The sequence below is a fragment of the Mandrillus leucophaeus genome, unplaced genomic scaffold (assembly GCF_000951045.1).
Source record: "Mandrillus leucophaeus isolate KB7577 unplaced genomic scaffold, Mleu.le_1.0 Scaffold34, whole genome shotgun sequence".
In the NCBI taxonomy this organism is placed as follows: domain Eukaryota; kingdom Metazoa; phylum Chordata; class Mammalia; order Primates; family Cercopithecidae; genus Mandrillus; species Mandrillus leucophaeus.
In genome coordinates, this window is record NW_012103587.1 from 3,084,668 (window position 1) to 3,094,164 (window position 9,497).

Consider the following 9,497-nt stretch of genomic DNA (forward strand, 5'->3'; position numbering starts at 1 on the left):
AAAAAGATAATTGTACATGCCCAAGGACTTTCCAGACCTCCCCTTTCCTTCCATCAATTACCTACTAATCTCGGAATCCACCCCGTGAACTTTTCCCAATAGAAACTAGCACAGGTTTGAGCTTCACTCCTGTCTCCTTGTGAGTCAACTTGCAGTATAAAGCTTTCCTTTTCTCAGAAACCCAGTGTCATAGTACTGGCTTCCAGCACATTGGACAGTGAGCCCGGTTTGCAGGATAACGTACATGGGCAACGTTCTCTCTCTCCTCTATTTCTTGCTGCCTCTGTTAGTCACAGTCTTTTCACTGCTGTAACAACCCCCAGCTGCCAGTGGTTTTCATCGTAAACATTTATTTATTCTTTGCATTACAATCCCAAGTGTGGGGGGCAGTGGGGAAACCTCTGCCTTATGTAGTCATTTGAAGATCCTGGTCTTCCTGCATTATGACCCCATAACACACAGCTGCTATGGTCACCCTGGAATCTGGAACCTTGCAGAAAGTTCTACTGCCAGGCTCACATCATTTTTATTGGCTGGAGCCCAGTCACATGACCCCAACTTAACTGCAAGGAATGCTGGGCAATATAGTCCAGTAGTGTGGCTAGCAGGAAAATTAAAGGGGTTTGGTGAATCCATTGCTCCTGCCATCACCAGACTAAAGACCTGCTGTCTCATCCAGTAATTATTATACTCCCTTGTCTCAATTAAGCATCTTTAGCCATGGATGGTTCATCTTATGGGTAGATGTGACTCCTTAGAGTAAGGATCAGTGGACCATGGCCTGTGAGCCAACTCCAAGCAGCTGCCTGTTTTTGTCAGGTCCAGCAGTCAGGGACTCAGTGGGCAAGCACTGTGGGCTGCAGACACCAAGCTCCACCCTGATTCCCCCTCCACTCCCAGAGGTTCCACCCAGCTGGCAGGCTCACAGCACTGCAGCCCAGCATCCGAAGTGGTGAGTAACATGGAAATAGCAGATGGGGTGGAGAAGTCAGGAGTTTTCTTTCTTGTACTTTTATTATATCCTCAGTTCTGCCTCTTCTTCCACAAAGTCTAACATATGCACCATCTGGTCCTCTATGGGAAAGTGTTTCTGCACTTCTATCCTACAGAGACAATTCCCACCTTTGGAAATTGGAAACTCTTACCTTTATTTTGTTGACTAGTTTCCCACCTTGAAGTTTGTCCTGAGGTAAAGTGTGGGAATGTCAGAGGCTTCTGTAGAAATCCCTAGTCCACTTTTACTGACAAATCAAATGAATAGTTTCAGTCCTGTTTGGGCACTATTGGTAACTGCCTGATTGAAACTGTGCTTCTATTAATCCAAGCTCCCTGGGACAAAAAACAAATCATATAATCAATGCAATTAATTTTAATTTTATCACACGCACATACAGCCATCTAACTACCAGAATAAATAATATTCATTGAAAGCATTCAGGAGTAGAAAAGGAGAAACACCCACAGCAAAATTTACATGGTTTAATTTAAATTTACCTAAAGACTAATTAGTTTCTCACATTTCTTAATGGTTGGAACAAAAAGAGGGAAGAAGGGGCAAAAAAATAATTGCTTCAGTTAATGTGTGAATAGTTGGTGTTTCATTTCAGAATGACTTGTACAAATTTAGGGGATTGTGAGAAATGGTAATATTAAAAAAATTGAGAAGGGAACCTTATCTTCATCCACACATTTGGAAATGCAGACTCCAGTTACTATTCTCATAATTATCACCAGTATTTAGTGTTTATCAGATCCCAGTGAAGGGACAGGCAAAAGAAAGAAGTCGCTCTTATAATAGTAACTACATGAAGTGTGGTATTTTATTGAGCCAGGTGAGTCTGAAGATATATACACACACATACACACACACACACACACACACACATATATATATATATTTCCCACTAGAAACTAACTATCTAACTATCTATCTATCTATCTATCTATCTATCTATCTATCTATCTATCTATCTATCTATCTATCTATCTATGTATCTATCCATCCATCCCTCCATCCCTCTGTCCATCTGTCCATCCAACTGTGCATCCATCTATCTATCTATCTATCTATCTATCTATCTATCTATCTATCTATCTATCTATCTATCTATCTATCTATCTATCCATCCATCCATCCCTCCCTCCATCCCTCTGTCCATCCAACTGTGCATCCATCTATCTATCTATCTATCTATCTATCTATCTATCTATCTATCTATCTATCTATCTATCATCTATCTATTTATCTATCTTTTCCAACCTGCAACAGGAAGGCTCAGTTGAAGGGCCTTTTGCAGATCAGATCAGGATAGAATCAACCCCAGTGTATGGTTCTTAGTTCATTTTCATCCCTCTCTCCTTTCTGTCCTTGTTTTCTTTTCTTTATTCTTTTAAAACAATTTAAAACACAGGCAGCCATGGGTTTGGTTGATCCTACTCCTTAGTTTATGGTCCTATCACGATTGTTCCTGCCAGGCCCTCTCATTTTCTCCCTTCTCTCATCTACCATTACCCCTTCCTTGCGGAGGTGCCCATGTGCTTGACGTATGCCCTTGTGTGGTATCTTTGAATCTTTGCATAGTGTATAATTACAGGTTGTGTATGCATGTGTTTTAAATTCACAAATATTGCACTGCGGTCTAGATCTATATTCCCCTTAGTATTATATTTTGAAGATCCTCTGTGCTTCTCTTGGCAGCTCTGGTTTATTGTTCCTTTTGGTTTCCATGAATGAGCTTCTGTTTCCTGCTCCTCTCTTTCCACCTACCCTCCCAGAGTGGTCCGTGTCCCAGTAGCAGCTCATTCCACTTTGTTAGTATGAGTTGTTGCCTTGAAGGGTGGCTTCAGTGCATAGAGAAGATTATCTGTGGCTCCTTGCCTTTTAAATTACTAATCAAAATATTCAAGTAAATAAAATGCCAAACTTAAGATTTTCCATAAGTCATTATGTTCAACTTACAAGTTTAATATTTTATTTGCAAATCTATTTCAATATTTATAAGGCGATTTTGAAAGCCTTAACTAAATTTCTTTAAATATTTTAAACAGTATTTGTAAATTGAATATATCCACTCTCTTGTAAAGCAATTCATATGCTATTTAATAAGCAAAACTATCTTAAGCATTTAAACAAGCCCAGAAATATAATAAATAAATGTTATTTTTACATTCTATTATTGTTTTTGTATTTAGATTAATTTCTTATACTTTTCAACTTAAAGACAAAAGTCAAAAATTGATTTCTAAATTGCATTTTAACTGGAAAAGAAAGATGAATCTGTAATCTAATAAGACAAATTGTCTTAACAATTACAAATGTTTTAAGTACCAAAAACTTCCCCAATTGCTTCTTACCTTAGCAAATAAATACAATATACAGATTTGATATAATTCATCATCTGTTTTGTTGATTCTAAATTTTCCTGAGCTTAAAGAGATACTAAGGAAATCATTTTAATATTTCCAGAAAATTGGAATTACTATCCCAGACATACTGGAATTTATTCTTCAAAAATTGTACAAGTTACCTCCTCAGTGGGATTCAATTAGCTAAAGATTAGAGATTTTCAGCTGGGAGCAGCTCTGGAGCAGCAGATACACTGGGTGATTTTTCTCACCCCATGGACTGCCTTGTTCGGCCTTTTCAAGTGTTTTATTTGTCCCTGTTTCAAAGCGCAATGATCTTACAGCCCAGCACCATGGATTCCAGTCCCACATTGCCCAGTTCTGATTGGAGTCAGACCTCCTGCTCAGTTGCTTTAGCCCTTGGTGAGACTGATGCATTAGCTACTGATTTTGTTCTGCATGTTTTCCATATTCTTCCTTCCTGGCAGGGACACTGATCTTCCAGACATTATGAGATACACACACATTGGCATTCTGCACACTTCTTGTGTTTCTGTCTGGCTCTTTCGTTTTAGGGACTAATGCTCTCAAGGACACACACCTTCCAGTATTCCTGCCTCAACGCTCAATCAATTGAATTGGCTCCGCTGAGGTCATCCTACTCCACCTTTACTGACAAATCAAATAAATATTTCAGTCCTGTTTGGGCACTGTTGATAATTGCCTGATTGAAACTGGACTTCTATTAATCCAGGCCCTCTGGGACAAAAAAATCATACAATTGATGCAATTAATTTTAATTTCGTTGCATGCACATATAGCCATATCATTACTAGAATAAAAAACAGTCATTCAGTGCATTCAGGAGTAGAAAATGAGGAACACTCACAACAAAATTGACGTGGTTTTGTTTAAATATACATAAAGACTTTGAAAAAACTTTTAGGCTTTTGAACATTCAGTACCAAATTCAGTTCCACAGTCATTAAATTTCCTTAGAGAAATTAAATGACATTTTAAAATGGCTGTTCTTGTCTTATTACTTAATAAATCCTAAATAATAGACAGAATACATAAAATGTCAGTTATTGTAAAACATATTACTATAGTTCCGTTTCAACATATTCTAAAACATCATACAATTGATATCATTAATTTTGTCACACATACATACAGCCATGTAATTAACAGAATAAGTAAAATTCTCTCTCTCTCTCACACCCACACACACACTTAGAGACACACACAAATGCCACATACTTATTTCAATAAAAATATGTTATTATAGTCTCCCTTTTGAATCCTTTTTTCCTTTGAATATAATTAACTCACCACCTTTCATTAACTCAACTTATTTCAATAATTCATTGCTGTGAGTTCTGTTTTTAACGCTTTGAACAACTGGGCTCCTAAAAGCCCTTTATTAAATTTCTCTGCTCCTTTAGCATTTCTTTTGAAATTTAAAATGCATTCTTGCTTTCCAGCAATGTCGGCAAGTTGGTACCACCTTCTGAATTTATTTTTGCCCCAAGACTTGGAACAAGTCAGTCTCCAATGAGTCCTGGATTCTTCCAGCTGAGTTAGTTTTAGAGACCAGGATCTCAGGATCCAATGGGCATTGACGGTTGTCCAATGGGTTGCTATTATTTTTTGGCAACGTTTAGATATTGATTTTGGTTAAAGGTTGACCTTGATAACTCAGATTTAAGATACTAGATTTATACCCAACTCTTCTTTATTTCTTGCGGTTTTCTCAGCCACCAGGCCTCTCTCTGACTTCAGCTGCCATCTCCTTACTCCGGCATGGTTCCCGGGCCTCTGCCTGCCTTCTGCATAAGCCTGTTCCCTGAGGGCTGTCTTGTTTTTTGGTTGATTAGTTGGTTGGTTGTTTTTTTATCTCAGCCAACTGGTCTTTTCAATCTATACACTCTCTTTTGATATCTCACCCACTTTTATACTTTTTTGTTTGTTTGTTCCAGGTACTGTCCCTAGGCTGATGACTGCCACATCTTTCCCTGGGTCAAAACGTTCCTCTGAGATTCAGATGTGTGTCAACAACTGGAGAGCAGGCTTGGAATTTAAAAATCAAGTTTTCAGTAAGTTGAGATGTTTTGCTTCACATACACAAATTATCACTTTGACAGAAATATTTTGCTTACTCAAACGTTTGTATTGCTAGAAAAAGAGATTTTTTTAAACCCCAGTAAAGTCAAGAAGAAAGAAAAGAAGGAAGGAAGGAAGGAAGCATTTAGTAGGATGACCCACTAAAACACCATTTCAATGCACTTTCCAATGAGAAAAATTGACACTGAAATTGTAGTATTTGGTTACAGAGGAAGCCACAGATCCAAATTCAAACTTGATAAAGTGTTTTTTGGGCAAACGACTTAAACTCTCTAATCTTCAGTTTTCTTTCCTACAAAGTGATGATGCTAACATATGTGAAGTTATAAAACAAGTATGAATAAACCTAACAAAACACCCGGCCCTTAGAAAGCATGCAACCCACCTTTGTTAAGGTAATTAGGGAATGAATTCATTGTTGACATACACCTAGAAAGTGGGTGTTACTGGACTAGAAGACCCTCTTCATTTGTTTTTGCTTTTTGTTTTTGTTTTAATTTTATTTCTCTTGCTCTATAGTTGGCTTTCTCTTTTTTTATTATTATACTTTAAGTCCTAGGGTACATGTGCACAATGTGCAGGTTTGTTACATATGTATACATGTGCCATGTTGGTGTGCTGCACCCATTAACTCGTCATTTACATTAGGTATATCTCCTAATGCTATCCCTCCCGCCTCCCCGCTCCTTACAACAGGCCCTGGTGTGTGATGTTCCCCTTCCTGTGTCCAAGTGTTCTCATTGTTCAATTCCCACCTATGAGTGAGAACACACAGTGTTTGGTTTTCTGTTCTTGTGATAGTTTGCTGAGAATGATGGTTTCCAGCTGCATCCATGTCCCTACAAAGGACATGAACTCGTCCTTTTTTATGGCTGCATAGTATTCCATTGTGTATGTGTGCCACAATTTCTTAATCCAGTCTGTCATTGATGGACATTTGGGTTGATTCCAAGTCTTTGCTATTGTGAATAGTGCCACAATAAACATACTCATGCATGTGTCTTTATAGCAGCATGATTTATAATCCTTTGGGTATATACCCAGTAATGGGACTGCTGGGTCCAATGGTATTTCTAGTTCTAGATCCTTGAGGAATTGTCACACTGGAAGACCCTTTTTATAACCGGATGTTGCTCTGATGAGTTTAAAGCCTTAAATGACCATTAAGAAAGATTGGTGATGAGATGTAATTAAATGTGAATGACATTTTTGATAGTCCAAAATGTAAAGGCTGCATTACTTATAATTTGCTCAAAACAGTACATTTAATCAGTGTACTTTAGCCCCTAAAATATTATAAATGCAAAAATATTTCTTTTATGTATGCTGACAAGGCTAAATATTAGAAAAATGGTTTTTAAAATCAGAGTTTACCCACACAATTAGTTTTTATTTTTATTTTTCATGATCACATAAATAATAGTCTGGGTACTACTAAGTGATTAAAATTAAAACTAGAACATCTCCATAATTAGACCCATTGTTCTGCCTTTCCACTGCTTTCCAGACCTTTAAAGGATACAGTTCTAGGAAAAATAGTAGGAAGCGCTAATTTTTCCAGTGAGTAGTGAATATATGAAAACATATTGTCTTTAAAGTTTGTACTGCTAAGGTTTGAATTTAGCAAAATAGGGATTTAGCTAAATGAATGAGGATATGCAAGGAAATGTCCATAAATGCATTTCAGAAAACATTTAAGAAGTCTGTTTCAAGAATGTTCTACTGGCGAGTCCTCAGCTTCTTGCTGTGACTGCAGTCTAAGGCTGTACTAGACACTGTCAACATGTCGAGATCCATGGAACATGTGATATTCATGGAATAATAGAAGTGAGTGTCAGATTTAAACTTCAATCAATAGCCAGTATCAATCCTCATGGATATTTCTGAGAAGAGAAAATTTCTACTTTCTCTGTGAGGACAATAAAAGGTCACCTTTCTCTGAATGAGAAAAAATAAATTTCCAGTGGGATTTTTGAATTTTCAGTGGAAAATTTTCAGTGGAAAATTCTGTATACCTCTTTCTGCTTGCTTTGACTTTGGCCATGTGGAAGAGAGATGAGGTAGCACTTCCAGGAGATCCGTCAATCAACATGTGGTAATGTTGCAGCTAAATGTGAAGCCTTGCACCAGTGTGTGTGTGGGGTTGTTGGGCGGGGGGCAGTTTGGCAAAAGCTCAGAGCGGGGCAGATGATACAAACGCCTGTGTCTCTGAGGGAAAAGGTACAGCAGGCAAATGTGAGCAGAGATTCTGGGTAGTACACCCCTGAGAGGCTTTCAATATTAAAGCAAATAAATAACAAAAAGGTTAAAATATATATTTTCTAACTTTAAAACCATAATAGAAAATGAAATTGAGGATTAGTAAAAAAAAAAAAAAAAGTACCAAATTTGACAAGGTTGTATTTTCATTGCCTTTCCCTTTTTGGAAAGCTTTCTCTGAACATAATATCGAACTTAAGGCTTAGCACTGTTAAGTTCATTTTTTAAAATGATAATTCTGTCACCTAAAATATTGAAAAGTAGCAAGACCTGGAAAAAAACTATATACAATGAGCACAAAATCTGGAGTCTGAGGATCTCCCATGTTGATTTAAGATTTGTTTCATAAAGAGTTGTTTAATGAGGCTAATTCCTCACCAGGGTCTTGGGCAAATTAAATAAGTTATCTGTGATGGAGTAAACACTCATGGATACATCGCAGTGCATATTGCTATTATTGACACAGAAAAATGCTAACACTGGCAGCAGATGGCTGTTGATTCTGGCTCTGCCACTAAGCACTTTGTCACCAGTTATAGTACAGTGTACTGTCGTTTCCTGTTCTCCCAGGAATGAGCCATCCATTGATGGGTTAAACTCCAAGAATAAATACAGATAAAACCAAGCTAATCTATTGTTGTATAACTACAAAATTAAATGAATTAAAGAGAAGCTCAAGCAACATGTGTAAACTTATCTCTTTTTTATCTCTTTTTGAGATGGAGTCTCACTCTGTTGCCCAGGCTGGAGTGCAGTGGCGTGATCTTAGCTCACTGCAACCTCTGCCTCTGGGTTCAAGCAGTTCTCTGTTTCAGCCTGCCAAGTAGCTGGGATTACAGGCACCCTCTACCATGCCCAGATTTTTTTTTTGTATTTTTAGTAGAGACGAGGTTTCACCATCTTGGCCAGACTGTGTAAACTTATCTTATTCTTCCCCAGTATCTGTCTATGCTCCTGGGAACTCAAAACCTAGACTAAGTTTAGTCTAGATAAACATGCCTTCTCTCTCGACTGGTGTACACAGAGCCTCTTGTACAGTTGTTCCTTGCAGAGTTAATAAGTGAATAACTTAAATATCTTTAATAAAAGTACTAGCTGATTTTTATTGATCACTTAGCATATGTCAGACACTGTTTTGCTATTGAGCAATGATTGTCTCATTGCATTAGCACAATAATTTTGGAGAGTGTAACAGAGTAGGCTCTATTCAGGCTATATACGGTAGCTACTGAGCATACTAATACAAAATAAATTAACAAGGGGTTAGGAAGCATTACCATATGCACTTTGTCTTTTACAGATTCTTAACACTTGAATTAAAAGGAGAATGGTCATTAAACAGAAACTGCTGCTAAAAGTGACAAGCAACTTAGCAATACACATGAGGAGCAAAGATTATAATTTATGCAGCATATTTTCATATACAGGCAAATCTGATACAGAAGGAAAAACAAATGGCTTGGAATAAAACAAAATCCTTAAAATGTGTAAGTCTCTGACCTCAGATAGAACTTCAGTATGAACCAGCTGCAGAGCAGCATCCTGGGGCCAGTGTGGTGGGGAGGTTCATTGTTGATTTGCTATTATTCTGTGGGTTGGGATGGATTTACATTTGTGCCTCATGAGGCAGGAACTGACTCACCAAAATAAAATAAAATAAAATAAAATAAAACAAAACAAAATAAAAATAAGCCAATTTGTATCCTTGTAAAAATGAGAGTGAGCATACCCAATAAGCGACACAGTCCTCATGGTATTTTATGACAACT

The 9,497-nt window shown here is 37.4% G+C and overlaps 1 long non-coding RNA gene across 1 annotated transcript; it reads left to right on the forward strand.

Moving 5' to 3' along the window:
- The first annotated feature begins 572 nt into the window (after positions 1-572).
- LOC105545838 lies at positions 573-9,216 on the forward strand. The gene is made up of 5 exons (XR_001006996.1): positions 573-678; positions 826-952; positions 5,325-5,441; positions 7,468-7,564; positions 9,029-9,216. It is a non-coding gene; the product is annotated as an uncharacterized LOC105545838 (long non-coding RNA).
- Positions 9,217-9,497: the final 281 nt, after the last annotated feature.